The following is a 21,765-nucleotide window of genomic DNA, read 5'->3' as shown; positions in this document are numbered from 1 at the left end:
CGTATACTATACATTTCAAAACAGCATTCGGCTATAAAACTATATAATAGATCCTAATTTGGCATTTATTCTGCTCACAATCTACCCATTTCCTCCCCCCCCCTACATATATCTCTTAATTCAAATCTTTTAAGTATATTAATATCTAAACATAACATCCCTTTTCCTAAACTAAACAATCAGTAACGTTACCTATGACCTTATACCATATCAATTTTATTTCACCCACTTTCCTACAGGTCTACCATACATAATATATTTAATATCTTTATTCTTCTGCCCATATCACTAAAAGATAGTTTAAAAGCAGTTAACAAGCAATTTCTGGACATGATCAGAATCGGAAGTTTGCAAACTTGGTGTTCTTTAAAAGGCTCCCACTGCAGTTGCGACCAAAATGGCTGTTCTCTTGTCTCCCAGTGCTGAATATCCACTGGAAATTGCTGTCCTGTGATTTCCTCATGAGAAGCAACTGTTTGGAATGCAGGCAGGTCCTTTCCCATTTTTTCCTTGTCCTGAGAGTTTCCACAGAGCCAGCCTTCCAGCTGGCTCTTCATCACAGTCATCAACTTATTGTGGTTCTGTCTTCAGTGTAATATTTCTTCCTCTGGAAGCCTCCAAAATTGCTGGTTTCTGTAATGGAATGTGTGGATGACCTTGGGGGGACAAGGGAAAGAGAAGCTGTCTAGAAAAGTATCAGACAAGAGAAGGAGAAGCACCCAATGGTCAGAGAAAGAAATTTAGGAAGGACCTGCCCTAATTGATCAGACTGGTAGTAGGAAGTTCAGACTTGCAAGATTCTTATACTAAAGTAGACCTACCTCATCTAGTCATATTTCCTGTCTGGTTGACTTGAGAGTTTCTGAAGCAAACCATCTTAAGCCCTTCAGATTGTTCTCCAGTCTTGGATCCATCCTAGTATCAATCTCATTGTTGATGGCATCTAAAACAAGCCATTAAGATCTGGCATTTTTCATGAATATGGCCCAAGTTGAGTATCATCCCCTTTTGATTGCTTAATTATTCCAGTTTTATGTTTAAATTTTATATATCAGCTTGGTCATTTTTTTAAGCTTGAATAGTTTTCTTGGTTTGTTGCTTATTTCTGTTGTACCCTACCTGGAGTCTCATTGTTTGAGTCAGGTGACCCTATCAAGCCATGAAATAAGCAAGCAAACTAATAAAGCCTTCCAGTGACTGTATTTTTTTGTTGTCAGCTGTTAGATTTTTTAAAAAATAATTTTGCCATTGACCAGTCCCTTAAATCCATGAACTCTAATCAATCCCAGAAGATCAAGCTCCATTCAACCTTTACATCTCCCAATGGACACCTTTTTGGTTTCTGTCCATCTGGGTGATGCTTGTTCCCCTTGCTTTCCCACCCCTGTGCATAGCTCTGGAACTCTCCCCACCCCTCCCCTCCCCTCCCCTCCCCTCCCCTTCCTTTCCTTTCCTTTCCTTTCCTTTCCTTTCCTTTCCTTTCCTTTCCTTTCCTTTCCCTTCCCTTCCCTTCCCTTCATTTATTTTAAAGAAAAAACAACAACTTTAAATTACAATGTGGCAACAGTTGCTAAGTTTCTTTGAAACTGAATAATTAATTCTTCCATAGTACAAACTTTCCATGGACCTATAAAAGTGGGTAAAACAAGAGAACAACCTGTTCTGTATGGCTTTGATTATTGTAGCCTCGCAGCTACAATGCTACCACAAGGGAAGAAAAGAAAGACAATGAGAGAAAGAAGAAAAATCTTTGTCAATGTCAAGAGAAACAATGTGGGAAGGAATGTATATGAAGGCATTCATTTGTGCAAACATTTAGGAAAGGAAAAGAAAGACACAGGGACTGGAGAGATGCAAACAATCCCTAAAATGAAAGGCAGGCACTGACAGACTGGTTCTCATAGGAGCCCACCAATGAGTTTTCCTTACACAGACGAGAAGAACAAGAATCAGGGATACACTCAGTCACATCCAGAGTGAGCATCAACTTATCCTCAGACTGAAATCATTCCAGTCTGGACTGCAAGGTCTGAAGGTGGCTTAAGAAATACCTGGAGGCAGCACGGAAGACCAGTAGCTTAAGATGCAATATGGAAATATCCCAGGTCATTCCTTATATGGGTGATTTCATCCCCCTCCCCCTCCACAAATTAGTAAAAATGTGACAGTGTGTCCCCATGGGCTCTTACAGTGAATAACGCCTTCCCCACAAAATGTAGAACTGTTTTATACAACTGTCTTATCTCCCCCAAGGGGCCTTTGTAAAAGGACTGAGATTTTCTGCTAGAAATGTCAGTTCCCCACTTTCAGAACCATATCTTGCCATGTTTCTCAAGAAAGAGAATAACTGTAATATTAATACGATCCCACTAATATCCAATATGTGCCACTCAAAAGGATTCTGCACGAGAGCCCAAAAGCTGTAACACCACCTGTTTTCTCCCCGGGGCAAGATGGAATAGAATTATTAAAACGTTATATACTGTGAATGAAAGAAGAGAAATAGTCAGAATTTTGGATGCAAACTGCAGAAATCCAGCCAATTTTGTTGGCCATGAACCATCTTGGACGTGAAGCTTTGCATAACACAAAAGGTCCAGCCAAGAAGTAACTATCTTGGCTTGCTAAATTATAGGGTGTGGGGATAAGAGAAAAATGGAGTATGCTTTCTTTAGTGGGTAGCTTGGTTATGTACCTAGATTTCTTAAATTGTTAACAGCTCCCTCAAACCATTTAAAGTAAATCAGAAACTGACCTTAAGCCCAAGCTGGTTGGAAGCACTTTAACCGATCTAATGATTAAGTACAATTGATTGAACCAGGATTGTGATGTCTGAACCATCTATCAGCATTCAACTGAATTTATCTTGGGATGATTATTTGAATAGAAGGCCTCCCCCCCGCCCCCCTAAATTGCAGACAAAAATCCTGACTGCCTTCAACAGCCATCGGAGCTACTGGCACATCCAAGGAGTGCCAAGTTGGAAATCTCTCCAGATTCTGCTCTGAATCTAGAGAGATCCCAGGAGCTCTGCCAGCTCACTTTCACCATCACATGCCTGCATTTTTTGCAGAAAACACTGAAAACTTCTCTATATGATCTTTTTTTTTTCTCTCATCTTAAATATGATTCTGAGTTCTCCTCATTAAACCTAAGCTCTAGACATCTATACTGCTAAATAAACCAAGGGTCTCCAACCTTGGCAACTTTAAGACTTGTGGACTTCAACTCTGGGAGTTTGTTGTGACCCAGGCCCAAGTAGTTAGTATTAAATACAAAAAGTTCGAAAACAAACAGACGTTATTAGAACAGCGGAGAATTTTTTTTTTTTATTTGATTTCTATACCGCCCTACTCCCGAAGGACTCAGGGCGGTGCACAGCCAAACAATAAAACACATACATACAAAATGTAAAAGTAGAATAAAATCAAATTAAATAATTTTGGCCCCGACAAATTTAAAACCCCCAAACTTTTAAAACCAATTTAAAATTGAATGTATAAAATACTATGAATGTATAAAATAATGTATAAAAGAGGGAGAAAATTAACTCATTCTCAGCGTAGTCCAAACTAAATTAAAGCAAATTCTTCAAAACACCATTCCTCAGTTTATCACTGACCTTGGGATAATTAGGCAAATTGCCAAAGGCTTTTCTTGGCAAAAGTTCAGAAGCAGAAGACGCCAACAATGAATACAGTGAAACAAGAAGCAATTCTCTCAACATTGTTTTCTGGCAAAGTGTCCAAGAGCCATTGCTGTCTTTTAAGCCTTATGGGAGGGGCCAATCATCTCTTGGCCCTACCCCCAAGTCGTCCTCTCTGCTTTAGCTGCTCCTGCCTTCCTCCTGGCAGCTCTTCTCATATATGCATTAGGAACAGGCCCCTCCTGTTCCTCTGCCTCTCTGCTGTCAGCCTCTGGAGGCTCCGAAGTCCGCACATCATTCCCCTGGCCCCATCTCTGCCTCCAACGCAGAGCCCTCATCCAGGCCTTCCCCAGCCTCCAGGACTGGCCCATGTTCTTCCCTCAGCCTCATTGCTGTCTGATTCCACTGCCAGCTCAGCAGCTGCGGGCAGACCACAACAAAGTTGAAGTCCACAAGTCTTAAAGTTGCCAAGGTTGGAGACCCCTGAAATAAACCACAGAGGCTAATTGGGGCAAAGGAACAAAGTGGACAGGATCAAGAAAATGTGGTGATGCAATAAATACCTCTCCCAGCTTATAAACCCCAAGTTTCTTTCTTTGAGCATGGGCAGAGTGCCTTAACCCCAGGAACAAGCAGAAGTTTGCCCTCTATGCCTTGCAAAAGGAAACAGGATTTCCAGTTCAGAGGTAAGAGAGGCAGACTGAGCTAAGAATGTCTCATTTTAGAATCCAGCCCCTGGTTCCTGTCATTTTGACCCACCCCGCCCCCCACTTAAAATGCACAGGCATTCACTGGCAAGAATAATAGAAAGGAAATGAGCCAGGGAGGTGAGGGAAGGGTACGTAATTAAGAAACATAAATAAACAGCATTATTATGGTAGAGAGGGTGTCTGGCTCTTCTATAGACTGAAATATAGACTGTTTCCTCTAAGGCACTCCACAGGTGGGGGAAGCTGAGCTGTTTCTAGCACACAAAGAGGAAAAGGAAGAGAAAACTTCACTCTGTGTATGTGTGGGAGTGGGGGATGGTCCCACCCTGCATTATCTTTGAAATGGCCGAGGCTCAACACTTTGATCTGGCCCTTCAGATGTTCCTGCTTCTTTTGGCAGTCTATTAGGAAGCAGCTCCTCTCCCCTCATAGGTCTTTCTTTTTGGGAAGAAGCCAGATTTTTATGGCAATGTATATTATCCTCCAGGATCTTATGTAAACTTCCACAAACCAAAGCTTAGGCTTTGTGTGTGTGTACATTACACGTATGGGTGCATTCTTCTCTGAAACTAGAAAGAAGTCTAGAGGAAAAACAACGGAGCAATAAAATCAATAACATTAAAGTGGATTTTGGGGACCCCTTTAGATTGTAGATGGGATGTGTGATCTTAACTTGATTAAGCCAATAAGAAAAATCAAGGTGATCCCTTAGCACAGGGGTGTCAACCTCGATTTCATTGAGGGCCACATCAGGGTTGTGTTTGACCTCGGGGGGGGAGGGGGGACGGAGTGGGAGTGGCTACAGTGGGTGTGGCCAGCTCGACGTCACTCATGTCGGAGGCGCCTCTGGTGGCCTGAGCCCTCTGTCAGAGAAAATGGGCTCCAGAGCTCTGTTTTCAGCTGCAACAGCCTCCTGCAATCCTCTGCCAGTGAAAACTGAGCTCGTGGCCCTCCTGAGCTCCATTTGCACTGGCAGAGGCACCACAGGCCAGTCCTTCACTGTTTCCAAAGCAGCCCTGCAGGCCAGATCTAAGCACCCCGCGGGCCAGATCCGGCCCCCGGCCCTTGAGTTTGACACCCCTGCCTTATCATATTTCAGAGGGAGGGGCTGCAACAAAGAAGAGGGTGTCCAAAGCACCAGAGGGCAGGACAAGAAGCAATGGATGGATACTAATCAAGGACAAAGGCAACCTGGAATTAAGGAGAAACTTCCTAACAGTGGGGGACAATTAACCAGTGGAACAGCTTGCATTCAGAAGTTATACGTGCTTCATCGTGGGCAGGGCCGGATTTTCCTATAGGCTAACTAGGCTTCAGCCTAGGGCCTCAAGATCAAGAGGGGCCTACATTCAAATTGTTAGCAAAATTAAAATTACATTTTCACTATAGGTGAAAGGGCCTCATAAGTGGAATAGCCTAGGGCCTCTTTTCATCTAAATCTGGCCCTGATCATGGGAGGTTTTTAAGAAGAGGCTGGACAGCTACTTGTCTGTAATAGTATAGGGGGTTGGACTAGTAGACCTCCCGGGTCCCTTCCAGCTCTATTATGAATTTGTAATTTGTATATAAAGTGATGGTAAGGGATTCAAATAGTGGATTTCCTGAGCATAGAGAGAAATAGAATGCTCAGAAACTGTAGAAACAGCTGCTTTCCTCCCTATAACATATAAGTGGAAACATAAATGACCAGTCATGTTTCAGAGATATTACCTGAGAGGTGATGGGTGGTGACAGACTGTTCCTACCACATCCATGAAAGGCAAGGGGGTTGTCTTAAAGTCAGTAGTATTGTGACATCACAAGTCTCACCCCTTCTCTGCATGCAAGATGATGTCATCTCCGGATTCTTCCTCTTTCCCCTCTCCTCCTTCTGCAGCAGTTCATAGCCCACTCCAGAGATGTCCAAAGGGAAGGGTAAAAAAAAGTTAAGAGCTTCCATGAGAGTCTGAGAGAAAGATCCTGTTCATTCATTAATGTTAAAGCACCTTTTAAAGCAATTGGTCCTTTTGTCCAGACTGGCCCAGCAGAAGCCCCAAATAAGGGCTGCTATAATGAATTAGAAAGGAAGTGCTATTTTGTCCTGGTATGAGAGCTGAAATGTTTTGTTTCAAGTGATGGTTGAATGTTTGTGGTATTAAAAAGTAGTCCCATGGTTTTCTCCTAATTTATTTAATTTAGGATTTCTTACTTTTTTTTTTCCTGTGCTCTTCGTAAAATAGGAAGGGGGGAAAAAAAGAAGAAATGAGCAAAAAGAGATTCGTGCTATCAAGATGTTGCCAACTCCTGCAGTGACGCTCAATACAGTTAGTTCGATTTTGCTTGAATTTATTAATTTAGTTTGTAAACTGTGAATCTTAAGAGATTGAATCCTCCTGTAGTTCTGTGTAGACCAACTTTTGAAATGTAACTTTTCCCTTCTTCCATATTTTAACAGTTGGCCAGGAACATTCAAATATATCTAACCTAACTTAGATCATTGTGCAAATCCAACCAATTGGGGCCATTGGTCAACAAAATATGGTTAAAAATAGCAGTTTATCCTTACATTCAAACCCAGCCTTAGAATTCCTTTTCTTTGATATCTGTTTCAGAGATTAAATTTTAATGTATGAAGATTTTGTTTGCCTTCTTTGATAAAGCTTTTAACAGGTAGAAGCCCTACTGGTTGCTAAGACTATGGTCTTCTTTTTTCTACAGATTTACAAGGGCAAAGAGAAAAGGAGCAGGGCCAAACTTAGTAGTCCAATTTTCCCCTCCTCCGAGTGGAAATTCAATTCCTATTTTTATACATTTACAAATGCAAACATACCTACGTAGTTGCAAATTCAAAAAAGAGAACCTATCCTTTAAAAGGAAAAGAAGTGAATTGCATCTCACCAAGCGGAAAAATCTGCAGCCTAGTGAATTGTAAGCTGCTTTTTCTGCAATCCAGCTTCAAGGTCCCTGCTTTTCAAACGAATGATTGATGGTCTTTAAATCTGATTCAGATCAGACAGCTCTTCAAATTCTTTTAAGTTTCAGTTTCAGTTGATTTAAGTTCAAATTTCAGCTCAAAAAAGTACAATTCAGTACAAAGTACAAATTAAAACATAAATTACTGGAATGCAGACCAATAAACGTAATTCTATCATTACTAGAAATTAAAACTACTGCATGTCTTATTGTGTAGTTGGGGAGCCAGATAGCAAAATATTGCAACCTGAAATATTATTTCCCTGCTGGGTTTTTTTTTTTTTTTTCATCAAATTGGAAAAAAACGTAAACTCTTCAAATAGAAGACTGTCCTCTGTGAAGTTAAGTGTGCTTTGGGCTCAGCAGTAGATTTCATAAGATCACCCGTTTCCGTCACTGAACTGCTAACATCTGTTGTCTACAATTCAGATCATTTTTATGTTTAATGAGAAATACTTATAAATGTGATTGAAGCTCCGCTCATTTGTTATGTGTATCACACATTGCACCCTTGTGGCCTCCATCTCAACGTTTTATTTTATTTTTTACTATACTCTGAGGATAGTTTTGTTGGAAGAGGAAAAAATGAATGTCTACAATTCGCTTGCCTCTATTGCTGGACTATTCTGGCTTCTTCCTTTTTTTTTTTTACTGCTTAACTGAGAAAAGGCCAATAAGATGAATTTTTTCTTCACTGTGGTTTTTAATTTGTATTACGTTGTTCATGTTCTAATTTTATGACATCTCAGAGAATTCAAACAAATAAACAGGCAATGCATTAAATATATATTATTACTGTGAGCATGATGCCTTCTTAGGTATATTCATAAGCAAGCTGCACAGTGTTGATTAACATGCCTTGATGATGAGACTGTTGAATTGTAAAGCTTCTCAAAAGGACAGACAATAAATACACTGCTGTGTAGTTCTTGATACTTCTTATTTTCTACCTGAGCTTACATCAGGTACACAGAATGGAACAAGTGGGAGGAGCAAAGAATGGTGCGAGAAAACAAATCCTCTCGGCATTTGTTACTTACTAAAACACCTCAAAGGAGAAAATAGAATATATGGAGACATAGCTGGAACGCAGTGACACAAAAATCTTCGTTTTACTAAGTATCCTTAAAGTTAATAATCCATAATAAAAAGAGAACAGAAATAAAAAAACAAAAACTTAAGCGTAGTTCATCATATAGAATTGAAACACAGAATCGCATGCTCATAGAAGGAATTTATTAGTGTTTCAAGTCTTAATCCCTGATTCCTGTAGGCATTTAAATTAAAAATATCCTTGACAGATGGCTGCCTATCCTCCGCTCCGTGACTTCCAATGAGGGAGAAATGACTAGCCCCCTAGGAAATTGGTTTTACCATTGAACTGTTTTTGGCATTAGGATTGTTTTCCTTATGTTTAACCTAAATCTGCCTTCCTGTAATTTATAACTATTATTCCATGTCTTGCCCTCTAGAAGGATGCAGGAGAGGTCTTGACCTTCTGTGTGGTACCCTTTCAGATATTTGAAAAGCCTCTCCCCTCCTTCAACTTGAATAGGATGGGAACGGCGTGCATGACCGCTGGGGTCCCACTGACGCAGTCCATGTTTTTGGGTGGTTTCAGGTTCGAAGAAGCTTTTGCATTGTCACCACCATTCTGTTACAGCTCAGGAGAGACTGTCAAAATAAATGAACAATTTACAATGTGGAAATGTGACTCTGGAAATATGAGAGCCATTGGAAGACCATCCTTTCTGGTGGCATGCACTACACACACACACACACTTTTTACACCTTGCTCACAGCCCATGAGATTTTATCCATCAGGAAAGCCCACCATTTCAAAGGTCCCCATCTAAGTTTTATTTCCCTGTCTATTCTTTCCCAGATTTTTTTTTAAAAAGCACCTTTCCCTCTGCTACAAAACTGTCTCAGCAAAGCAAAAGAGTTAATTTAAGGCTCGTTCGTTTATTTTTAGTCGCTCAAGATCTGAAGGATTTGAAAACATTTCCCTTTTCTAATAGGACCTGCCTTCCTGTGTATTAAGGCTGTCCATTGACCTTACTCCCTGCTGGAAGGTGCCACTGATCCGTGAAAAAATTCCTGCAAGGCCTTTGAAAGCTAAATAGGAACCAGAAGAAAGTATTACCATGCTTACAACGTTGGAAGCAGAGTTCAACAGGGGCTTTTGGGAAGGAAGAAGTTGCTCATGAAACAAACAAGCCCTTCCTGTGTTTGCTGAGAAGGAACCAATCACCCCTCTCTTGGCGTAATAAGGTCATTACTGCTCGTTTGCTGATAGCTAGGAGGGTTTTCTGTCTGTAGTGGTGGTTTTGTGGCCACTGCTTTCTTTTAAGGAGAAATGTAGCTGCTGGGGGGTGGGGGAGAAGTGGAGGGAAGGAAAGCAAAGCAAAGCAAAGCAAAGCAAGACAAGCCATAATTGAAACACATTAATGGTAATTACTTCTTTCTTTCACTCATCATTCTGTCAGACAAATCTATTATCCTGCCATCTTGGTACATCCACCAAATTGCTCTTCCCTGTGGATGTACACAGACTTAAGGAAATCACGGCTCTGCTCTGTAAAATGTCCCTTGCCCGTTCTATTTATACTTAGGAAGGTACAGTACATCTCAGCCAGAGAGGAGAAGTGTGATTTTGTCATGAATCACAGGTAGCTGGAACTGCGAGTGCAAAAATTGCAACAAGATGTTGGAAGGCCTTTTTTTCCCCCATGTCTGGTCACCTACTTTCGTCAGAAAGTACAGGATTTTTTTTAAAAAAATCAGGTTTTTAATGCATTATTGAGAGGCTGATGGGAGATCCTCAGATGAGTGTCTCACTTTCTTTGGTGTTATTTTTAAATAGGGTGTAGAATAAATGGTTATATTGGCAGTCTATAGTTATACAACCGTACCTGCGAAGGCAGATGGCAGGAAATTCAGATAGCAGAAATGAAAAAGAAGCGATCAGGCTTATAGAAGAGAAGAAATGGCTACTTGACAAAAAGAAGGAATTATGAACTGTAGAAAACTAAACCTGTATTGAGGTCAGGTGGTCCTCGACTTACATTTAGTGACCATTCAAAGTGACAATGGCTCTGGGGCAGTGATGGGTTCCTCCCGGTTCGGTCCAGTTCGGCCGAGCTGGTAGCGGTGACGATATGATGTCACCGAACTGGTTCTCCCCCCCCTCGCCCTCCCACCCCCCATCCCCCATGTTATTCTTACCTTTTATTTGGTCCCACCCCCAATCTATTGCTGCCTCCTGAGTCCCAGCTGATGACTAGAGGGAAAAAAACGGTTTAAACTCTTGCTGCGGGGCTTCAAAGGGCCATCCTACAGCTGATCAGTGTTAAAAGCAAACAAATGAGTCGGGTCGTAAGTGTGAGGACTGGTCGTAAGTGCGAGGACCTTCCAGAAATGACTCTGACCAGCTAGCCACGCCCGCCTAGTCACATGACCTCTAAGCCACACCCACAACATAAGCCACGCCCACAGAACCGGTAGTAAAAAAATTTAGAACCCACCCCTGCTCTGGGGGAAAAACGTGACTTATGACCGTTCTTCGGCTCCAGTTTTAGTTAGCTGAAAGAGAAGCTAGCTGAAACTTTAACCAAAAAAAAAATTAAAAATCTCTGAACATTTCTACTGGGTGAGATTTTTGAAAACTGGGGTTTGAAGATGAGGGTGTGATGGGGAAGATAGGGAAGCAGTGTCACAGTGCAAGACATAAAATTGCTCAATTGAAACAATTCTTGGAACAGCCAGCTCAGATTAATTCAGACCTCACGCATGAGATACTGTAGGGCTTTGTGTGCCTTCGTAATAGAATCTCTTTATAATCTTCCATATCCAGAAAAAAGAATTAAAAACTAGCAGATTCTTATCTAAATTGCAGCCAGTGATTAGTTGGAATGGATAGGAGTCTTTAAAGCCTACCATGTGCAGCTTTATCCTTCGATCACAAAATAATCCTGCGTTGTAGATCCTAGATGATCGGTCACAAATTATTGTTGTCTCTCTGTTTTTAATATGTGCATTGCATGTTTCTTTTCACACCTTCTGCTGATCCTACAGAAACAAGGATGGTCACCCACATACCTTCTGTCTTTATTTTTTTAAAAAAAAAATAATGACAAACAACTCATTTATGGCATTGTGCAAGACAGATTGAAAGGGGAAGGCTGAATGAAATTAAAAAATAAAGCACAAACTATAACATATGCAGCAGGGGTGAAATCTAAATTTCTTTGCTACCAGTTCTGTGGGCGTGGCTTAATTAGTGGGCGTGGCTTGGTGATAAGGTGACTGGGTGGACGTGGCCAAGTCAATGTCACTTCTTTGCCCTTTTTAACCTACAAAACACAACACAACACAACTGGCTCACCCACAATGTAAAAGCAGCTGTGCTAGACCCAAAATGTGCATTGTCTTGAGAATGTTATCTGGGAGGAGTTTGATGCTGTGACTCCTGATGATGTGGACAGGATTTTGGGGAGACTTAGTGCGGCCACATGTTTATTGGACCCGTGTCCCTCCTGGTTGGTACTGGCTTCCCGGGAGGTTACACGAGGCTGGCTCCAGGGTGTTATCAACGCTTCGTTGAGTGAGGGTTACTTCCCCACCGCCTTGAAAGAGGCGGTGGTGAGGCCTCTCCTCAAGAAGCCGTCCCTGGATCCGGCAATATTGGCCAACTATCGTCCTGTCTCCAACCTTCGCTTTATGGCGAAGGTTGTTGAGAGTGTGGTCGCACGACAGTTTCCGCAATTCCTGGAGGAAACATCTTATCTAGATCCGTTCCAGTCGGGTTTCAGGTCTGGGCACAGCACAGAAACGGCATTGGTCGCGTTGGTTGATGATCTCTGGAGGGCTCGGGACAGGGGTTGTTCCTCTGTTCTGGTCCTGTTAGACCTCTCAGCGGCTTTTGATACCATCGACCATGGTATCATGCTGCACCGGCTGGAAGAGTTGGGGGTGGGAGGCACCGTGTTGCGGTGGTTCTCCTCCTTTCTCTCCGACCGGTCGCAGTTTGTGTTGGCAGGGGGGCAGAGGTCGACCTCGAGGCCTCTCATTTGTGGAGTGCCGCAGGGATCGGTCCTCTCGCCCCTTCTGTTCAACATTTATGTGAAGCCGCTGGGTGAGATCATCCGTGGCTTTGGGGTGAGATACCACCAGTACGCTGATGACACCCAGCTGTACATCTCCACCCCAGGCCACCCCAACGATGCCCTTGAAGTGATGTCCCAGTGCCTGGAGGCTGTACGGGTCTGGATGGGGAGGAACAGGCTCAAGCTCAACCCTTCCAAGACTGAGTGGCTGTGGCTCCCGGCATCCCGATATAGTCAGTTGACTCCATCACTGACTATTGGGGGCGAGTCATTGGCCCCCACAGAGAGGGCTCGCAATCTGGGAGTCCTCCTGGATATGCAGCTGTCCTTGGAGGAACATCTGACGGCTGTAACCAGGGGGACCTTTTGTCAGGTTCGCCTGATTCGCCAGTTGCGGCCCTTTCTTGATCGGGATTCCCTGTGCACAGTCACTCATGCCCTCGTCACCTCTCGCCTTGACTACTGCAACGCTCTCTACATGGGGCTCCCCTTGAGGAGCACCCGGAGGCTCCAGCTGGTCCAGAACGCAGCAGCGCGGGTAGTGACGGGAGCAGCATGGCGCTCCCATGTAACACCGCTCCTGCGCGAGCTGCACTGGCTCCCAGTTGTCTTCCGGGTGCGCTTCAAGGTGTTGGTTATCACCTTTAAAGCGCTCCATGGCATAGGGCCTAGCTATCTTCGAGACCGCCTGCTGCTACCGACGGCCTCCCAGCGACCCGTGCGCTCCCACAGAGAGGGCCTCCTCGGGGTGCCATCAGCCAAACAATGCAGGCTGGTGACCCCCAGGGGGAGGGCCTTCTCTGTGGGGGCACCTACCCTCTGGAATCAGCTCCCCCCAGAGATAAGGAGAATCCAAGACCTCAGTGCCTTCCGTCGCGCCCTTAAAACCCATTTATTTAAACAAGCCGGGCTGGCTTAAGATGAAATTTTTAACTGTTTTTAAATGTTTTAAACGTTTTTAATTGGTAAATGAGTTTTAATTGGGCCAAATTTATATATCTTTTAATTGTTTTTAATATTTGTTCTGCATGTTTTTTAATCTGGCTGTACACCGCCCTGAGTCCTTAGGGAGAAGGGCGGTATAGAAATCCAATATAAAATAAAATAAAATAAAAAATAAAAATGGCCCCGCAAGAAGCAGGAACCTCACACAGCCACAAAAAGCCCAAAAAACCAACTTTCACACTTTACACACACAAAATTCCACATACAGCTTTGTGAGATTTTGGGTGTTTGTGTAGTTAGAGTGAAACACTACAGAAACACACTAAATCTCAGAAAGCTGCACAAATATTATTTTATTTTTATTTATTTTTATTTTTATATAAAAGCAGCTAAATTTAAAACTTCTTAAACTTTAAATGGCTAGGTCTAAAAAAAGAACAGCTAAAAAAACCCCAATTAACTATTTTTTTTAAAGCTCCCAAAGGGGAAAAAAATTTACCCAATAGAACAGGGGTCTCCAACCTTGGCAACTTTAAGACTTGTGGACTTCAACTCCCAGGATTCCTCAGCCAGCTTTGCTGGGAGTTGAAGTCCACAAGTCTAGGCAGGAAGGCATAAAGAGCTGCTCATTGATGAGCTTGATTGCAGGCAGGGAGATTCAGTTGCTTGCTGATGCAATGGATTGCAGGTATTACAGCGTTGCGACCAGCAGCTAAAAGGTAAGCAAGCTGGAGTCTGTGGGGCGGAGAGGGAGGAAAAAAGAAACTTTTTTTCTTTTACATGGCTCTGGCGATCCAAGCTGAGTTGCCTGATTAGCAAACAACTCAGCTGGGATCGTCAGAGCTTGACTGGTCAGAGCCATTTAAAAGAAAAAAAGACTCTGATGATCGCGTGGCTCAGCTGGGCATGAGGGGCGGGGGCAGGGATTTTTGCTACCGGTTCTCCAAACTGCCCGCCGCCATTGCTACCTACTCGCCCGAGCCGGTCCGAACCGGGAGCATTTCACCCCTGATATGCAGTCATCATCATCATCATTCTAGCACATGTTTCCTACCAATACAGTCCTGATCTTTCTTTTGCCAGTCGGGCCCACAATATTTCACAAGTTTCATGTTAATGTTTCATGTTAAACTAAAGTGTTTCTTCTTGGATACATTTTCTTCTGGTCTTGCAAAGTTCTAGGTACTCTAATTCAGGGGTGAAATCTGGAGAACCGGTAGCGGAAATTTTGAGTAGTTTGAAGAACCAGAAAATACCACCTCTGGCTGGCCCCAGAGTGGGGTGGGAATGGAGATTTTGCAATATCCTTCCCCCAGGAGTGGCGAGGGAATGGGGATTCCTTCCCCCTGGAGTGGGGAGGAAATGGAGATTTTGCAATATCCTTCCCCCTGGAGTGAGGTGGAAATGGAGATTTTTCTGTATCCTTCCCTTGCCATGCCCACCAAGTCATGCCCAGCAAGCCATACTATGCCCAGCAAGCCATGCCCACAGAACCGGTAGTAAAAAAATTTGAATTTCACCCTTGCTCCAATTTATTAGTGAAACTTCCCGTATTCTTTCATTGTCCGTTATTTTTTCATTAAATCAGTAGTTTCATTAGAGATTTTTGACTATACAAAATATTTTTCTGCCAGTGCTATAGGTATAGCAGATTCAAGAACATTTTTGGCTGTTTGTTCATTTTGATCCATAATGTTCATCTTCCATATTTTACAATAGAGTGAAGTGGTTTGATAAATTAATCTCAAAAATACTGCGCTTCTCTTAACAGTTTATCACTTTTTATTTTAGTTTTTCATAATGACTTTATCATTTTCATATGCTCTTTTCAGCAGTCTATCTTCACTTTAGCTCGTACCATTCTATGGTCACTTCCAATGTTAAAGCGATCGATGACAGTAAAATTGCAAAATATGGTTTTATCACTTGATATGATGTATCAATTTCGCTTGTTTACCCAGAAGGACACTTCCAGGTCCACTTTCTGCTAGCCTTTTTCTTGTAAAACGAGTTCACGATAGAAAGTTCCTGTCCTTCAGCAAAATCTGTCCCTGAAGTACAGGAACGGTCTGCTTTATTTTCCCACAGTCAAATTGCTGGAAGCCTTTCCCTCATGTTGACTTCCAGACAAGAAGAGGATGCCAAAAGCAATTTCTTCAGGAGTGTATTTAGTGGTAAAGGAGAATTTTCATAATAAAGGTAGCCATCATGTTACAACTTCAAGTGGTATCAAATTTGGACCAATTGTCGTTGTTGTTGTTAAATGAAGAAGTTGAAAATGTGATGCCACACGACTGCATCTCTTAGCCACAGCAATCCAGCTGGTCCTGGTTGTCCCTGGTTGGATTAAACCATAAGCAGAGGAAGTCCCAAAAAGGAGTGTAGGTGTCTTTGAATTCACTGAAATAAATTAAAAAGAAGTAGGTCAGAATAGAATTATGTTAGTACAATCCTGTATTTGAAGACTGTATTTGAAGAGAAACCAGATCTTTCTATTTTGAAAAATATAAGTATTTCAATGAAAAAAAACAACAACTAACACATTAAATTATATATGAAACATCATTTTTATTCAATGAAAACTAGCTAAGTCAAAAGAGGCAATAATTTAAGCTGATGAATAACTTCTCAGCAAAACTGAGCAGGCAGAATATTAGGGCACCTCATGTTTGTCTATGTCAGGGGTGGGCAACTGTGGCCCTTTTGCAAGCTGGCTCAGGAATTCTGGGAGTTGAAGTTCACAGGTCATAAAGGGGCCATATTTGCCCACCCCTAGTCTATGTTATATTTAGTTAAACATTTTTGAATAGGTATACCTGGGTTATCTTGGGAGCAGTAGACGACTGCTCTAGTCTTTGTCTCTCTTCTCAAATGTGGAAGATTTCACTGTTGTAGCAGAAGTATAGATAGTAGCAAAAGTTAACCATGAAGAACTCCAATATGAAATCTTAATTCAGCAACATTTCTCAAACTTTTCTCATTTGATTCACTAGATCTCATCGTGGATTTTAAAATATGAATTTCAGTGGTGCTCTTTGATTCGATTTTTAAAGATTTCTGAAAGTAGGGGTCCATTCACTTACACTATACTGTAGCTGTCAGTTGAAGGATTTTCCCCCAGTCCCTCAAACTGCAAGGAAAACTCTTAGTGCAAATCTGATCTCATGACTGCTGAGGCCTACTCATGCCGAAATCAATCCCTGATTTTAAAGTAGCAAAGAAATGTTGGGACTCATACTTTAGTCCACTTGTTTTAACGGCAACAAATATTAAATACTTGGCATATAAAAATCATGGTGCCAAGATTACTGCAAGTCCTGATGAGTTTCTTTAAAACGGGCAATGATGCAATATTATTTTCTGCATCGTTGTTTGTTTTATCAATTTAATCTTAAAAAGTATAAACATTACTTTAGCATTCAGAATCACAGAAATGTTGACCATATTCAGAATGAAGCAAAAACATATCAAAACAGTTACTTCATCTCCACTACGATCCCTGGTTGGGAATCGTCATTTCCTTGATTGCGATACAGAGTGAAATGGTTGCACTTAACACCTAGATACTGTAAAAGAATAAAAATTGTGTTGCAAAACTGATTTTATTTTTACTACCAAATGTTGTATGATAACTTTTCTACAGAATAAAAATATGTAATGTCTTAAAAACTGTATCATTTATCTTTTGTACGCAATTCTTTAGACTCTTCTCTGGCAGAAACTGAAAAGTGTTAAACAAATATTTTAGAATGAAGTAGAGAATTATCAGTAGAAACATGTCTATTTCTCTCCAAGAAACGGAAGGACAAATCTTACCGTTGTGGTCTTTCCCGGACAGGTAGGCATACGAGTTGGGAGCAAATATCATCAATTGCCTGGCCCTTACCAGTTCTTCCTTTTTCTCAGTTTCTTTTGAGACCTCCTGTAAAAAGAAATTGGTGAAGTACAATCAAAATTAACTTTTAATGCATTATAAAATCTCGCTTTAAAAGGTTGTTCTAATTTCTTACTATAATGTACGATACTTACAGGCTTTGCTCTTCTGAGGGCTTTCTGGTACTTTTCATATTTCTCCTTTAACACCTCATACTCCCTTTCCTCATCTCTGTCAGCATCTCCTGGAAAAAAAATAACAAAAGATCTAGAACTTGTACAGTCAAATTTAAGATGAAATAAATCACTTTTCTTTTTAGAATGAAAACAGTTAAAATGTTTTTAAGTTAAAATGATACTCACTTTCTGGATTGTCTTTCATTTTGTTCTGCAGATCCTTATTCTCCCTCATAAGGAGAGCCATTTCACTGGCTAATCAGTCATTCTCCTCTTCCAACTAAGTTGCAGAAATTACAAGAAGCAAACATCAGTCATATAATATAAATACGTGGACAAAAAGAGGAGCTTAAAACAGCCATTGTAAGGGAAATAAATGACTTACAGCTCTTATGGCGATATCTTTTTCTGGCAGCTCCTTTTCTTGCATCGACTGTAGTTCTTCCAAAGACAACCCACCAACAACACTGAAATTTAAGGCTGGCCATTAAATAGGAAGGGTCAGGTGTGATACAGAGGGAGGATTGCCTTTGTATCCTCACTCCTCACTCCTACTACAGTAAAATAGTTACTTAGTTACTTTGGTCTCTTTGATGTTGTCTGTATTTCTCCAGACACACCTGCCAAAAGAAGACTTTTTGAACACTTGAGGACAAACCAACTGGAGAAGGCGAATTTACTAAGTATTATAAATCATAGTGTGGATACAATCATACTGCCTGGAATCATATCTACGGTAGTTGCAATGAACTTTAGCTGCATTCTGGCCATTTTTTCTAAAGCACTTTGTAGTAGTTCTGGCAAAATTCTCGGACCATAAAGCCACTTTTTGACAAGCAAGGTAACTACATAATCTATTATCATTTTTACATTGTAACATAATTATGTATCAGTTTTCAATGGAATCTATATATGCCTCCTCTAAGCAAAAAGTTAATATTTGTAGTTGGGACAAAATTTAGATCTTGAAAAACAATATCAAGCTTGCATATAATCCATATAATGAGGTCCAAATCAGAGGTGGGTTTCAGCAGGTTCTGACCAGTTCTGGAAAACTGGTAGCGGAAATTTTGAGTAGTTCAGAGAACCGGTAGTAAAAAATTCTGACTGGACCGACCTCCATCTATTCTCTGCCTCCCAAGTCCCAGCTGATTGGGTGGAAATGGGGATTTTGCAGTAACCTTCCCCTGAATTGGGGAGAAAATGGAGATTTTACAGTATCCTTCCCCCGCCATGCCCACCAAGCCACGCCCACCAAGCCACGCTCACAGAACCGGTAGTAAAAAAATTTGAACGCCACCACTGGTCCAAATGTTAAGGGATGAATGTCCTGGGATTAGGTTTTCAAAGAAGTTGATCGTCTTTGTTTACTTGCTTTGTCATCTTTCCCAGAGTCAAATTGACTAAAAATCAACATGACTCCTCATTTATGTTGAACAAAATATTTCAGATTTGAACACAGGAGGCTATATCTGTATAACCGAAGAAGGAGAACTAGTGCACATCCTGCCTCTGGCCTGTATTTATCAGGAAATATGAAATATGCACAGACAGCCCAATTTTCCAAAGATGCGTCATGAGACGCTTGGCCTTGCAATCAACCTAAGTACGCTCCCAATCCTATCTGTGTATGAACATCCACACTGCTGCTGAAAGTCACATCAGAAAGGACAATAATCAGAAATGAGGGGTCCTTGGTGCTCTCTAAGCTTGGTTGCTTTCTTGCAGATATTTCATTACCCAAACTAGGTAACATCATCCGTGCTGGTGAAGAGTGGAGTTTGCTCTCAATTTATATTCTAGTGGCTTGCCCTGTCAGTGTTGGAGGGAGTGGTCTTGGGGTTTTTTTGTTGGGCTATTTACATTAGCTTGTTTGGCACTTCCTTGACTGGGGTATTGTTACTTGTTGATTGTTGCTCTGATGTTAATCGTGGTGTTAATCTATGCTCATCTAAGTGTTGATTCTGGTGGGGAGGTGTTTGGTCTTTTTGTTCCCGTTTTGGCTTGTTGATTCTCTTTTGCACAGTATGTAGTTGTATGTGTAAGTTGCACAGTATGTGTCTCTTGATGGCCAATTTGTCAGAGTGCCAGGCTTACAGGAATTCTGTTATGGACTTGGCTTGGTCTAAAATGGTCAATAACATAGATGCATAAAGACAACCTCTGTCCTGCCCAATAAGATTGTGCAACATTTCTAGGGCAGAAAACTAAGCATTGCCTCATAATCTTTATTTTTCTTATTAAAAACATACCTCATAATTAATGGCCAAATTTAGTGTCACTAGCTGTTTCTCAACCTCGGGCACATGAAGATGTATGGGCTTCAACTCCCAGAATTCATGCTGGTGAGAGAATTCTAGGAGTTGAAATCCTCACATCTTAAAGTGGTCAAGGTTGAGAAACACTACCCTAGTTAGTGGAGATTGGGAGGGGGAGAGAGAGAGTGAGATCCCCTAGTGATTACATCCATGCTTTCATTAATTTTTGTGGCAACACAAATCAATGGTTGGCCAATGTCTATTATTATTTTTTAAAAAATGCATTTCTGGGAAATTATACTTCCAAGGCCTTTCTTCAGATGCTCTTTTGCTATTGGGGTCAAAGGAAGTCAACTCAATTCTGAAAGGAAGGATTCTAGACATAGAAGGCCAGTTGGACTTTTTTTAATATACCTATGGTAGATTTTCCCAGTTAAGAAAAAAAACATTAATAGGTACAAAAGTTCAGTTGGATCCCATATGCTAATCTTATTTAGAGAGTTAGAGTGAATCAACTCAGCTAATTGATCTTGATGTCCCTCTAACCATAGCATGAAGACCCTCACTAACCACCCTGAGTCTCCGGAGAAAGGTGGCATATAAATTGAACTAATAAATAAATAAATAAATAAATCATTGTTAAGCAACAACCCGCATGGCATCACCTGAATTTTACCTCTAGCTGCAGCTCCTCCTTTATTTCACATAACTGGTACCACCAACCTAGGACATAGCAGAATCACTACAAGTTGTTCTAAACTTTCTACCCTTGTAAGCAGTCCAGGATGTTTTGGTGAATAATACTGAAGCCCCTAGAAATGTAAAGGAACCAAGAAAGTTGCATTTCCCCAACCAGGTCCTGAGCCTGTCATCCACCAGGAGCAACCATGCTGATTCTGCCAAAGTCTTGAGCCCCACCACTTTTTCAACAATTTCCTAAAGAAATTGCCAAAGAAGCAGATAGAATTTTGAATCCTGAACTAATCCTAAAATTACACATGCAAGTTGACAAATAAATAAATAAATAAAACAAAGGATCTCTTACCTCAAAGAGGAGTTTCCCTGCATAGAATAGGAATGTCTCTATCCCTAATGTCCTAAACTAAACTAATCCTAAAATAAATATAGTAAATATAATAAATATAATAAGTATAATAAATAAACAACAAATAAATAAATATTGTGTGTAAATGGATCTAAATAAATAAGTAGATTAAATAAGATAAATAAGCAAGCAAATAAATACTGAAAAGTTAAATAGGAGCCTTGGTAGTACAGTGGTCTAAAACACCCTGTTATTAAGACCAGCTGCCTGCAATTACTGCAGGTTCGAATCTCGCCAGGCTCAAGGTTGACTCAGGTAAATTGAGGACCCAGTTATGGGGGCAATAAGCTGACTTTGTATAAATATACAAAAGGATGAAGGCTATTGCTTAGCACATTGTAAGCCGCCCTGAGTCTCCGGAGAAGGGCAGCATATAAATAAAATAAAATAAATAAATAAATAAATAAAAATAAAGCCAAAATGTGATCTAAGCTACCACTTGTCAACGCGCACACAGAGAAAAACTCATCAGTGAGTAATTTTTATTCAGCCCACCCAAAGATTTTATATACCTCCCCTTTGTGAGCTCATCTACTTGACAGCACCATTATGAAGCATCACCTCACAAAGGAAAAGCAAAGCAAACTGATGGGCTGAATGAACGTTACTCAGAGTTTTATTTGTTTTTCAATATTTCAATATTTTTCAATATTGATAAATGGTAAATATTGGTAAATCCTGTTGATGTGTTTGGTGGAATCAAGGGTTAGCTAACAAGAAAAATGCCATAGAAAAATTAGTGCAACTGAAGAAAGTAGGGAGATCGCTGGAGAAATAGGCACAATTTAGAAGGAAAAATGGTGCAGAGGAGACAATTGGAGAGATATCTGTGCTTGGCAGAGTAAACTACAGTATGGCTCTTGCTCCACTATACTGTACTTGCCTATTATTCTTGAGGGGAAAAACTTCAAGACAAACACAGTATTCAAACTTAATTCAGCAACAGCCCTTTATTTTCTGCCTGAGCTATTGATATACATAGTGCAATATG

The 21,765-nt window shown here is 41.0% G+C and overlaps 1 long non-coding RNA gene across 1 annotated transcript; it reads right to left on the bottom strand.

Moving 5' to 3' along the window:
• Window positions 1-203: 203 nt before the first annotated feature.
• Window positions 204-6,273, bottom strand: LOC148116759 (uncharacterized). The gene is made up of 2 exons (XR_015733766.1): window positions 6,067-6,273; window positions 204-656 (listed from the first exon to the last, which is right to left on the bottom strand). It is a non-coding gene; the product is annotated as an uncharacterized LOC148116759 (long non-coding RNA).
• Window positions 6,274-21,765: the final 15,492 nt, after the last annotated feature.

This window comes from Pantherophis guttatus, chromosome 1 (assembly GCF_059756535.1).
Source record: "Pantherophis guttatus breed Tessera chromosome 1, ASM5975653v1, whole genome shotgun sequence".
Lineage (NCBI taxonomy): Eukaryota > Metazoa > Chordata > Lepidosauria > Squamata > Colubridae > Pantherophis > Pantherophis guttatus.
Note: the sequence above shows the minus strand (reverse complement) of the source record. Positions and strands in the feature narration are given on the sequence as shown.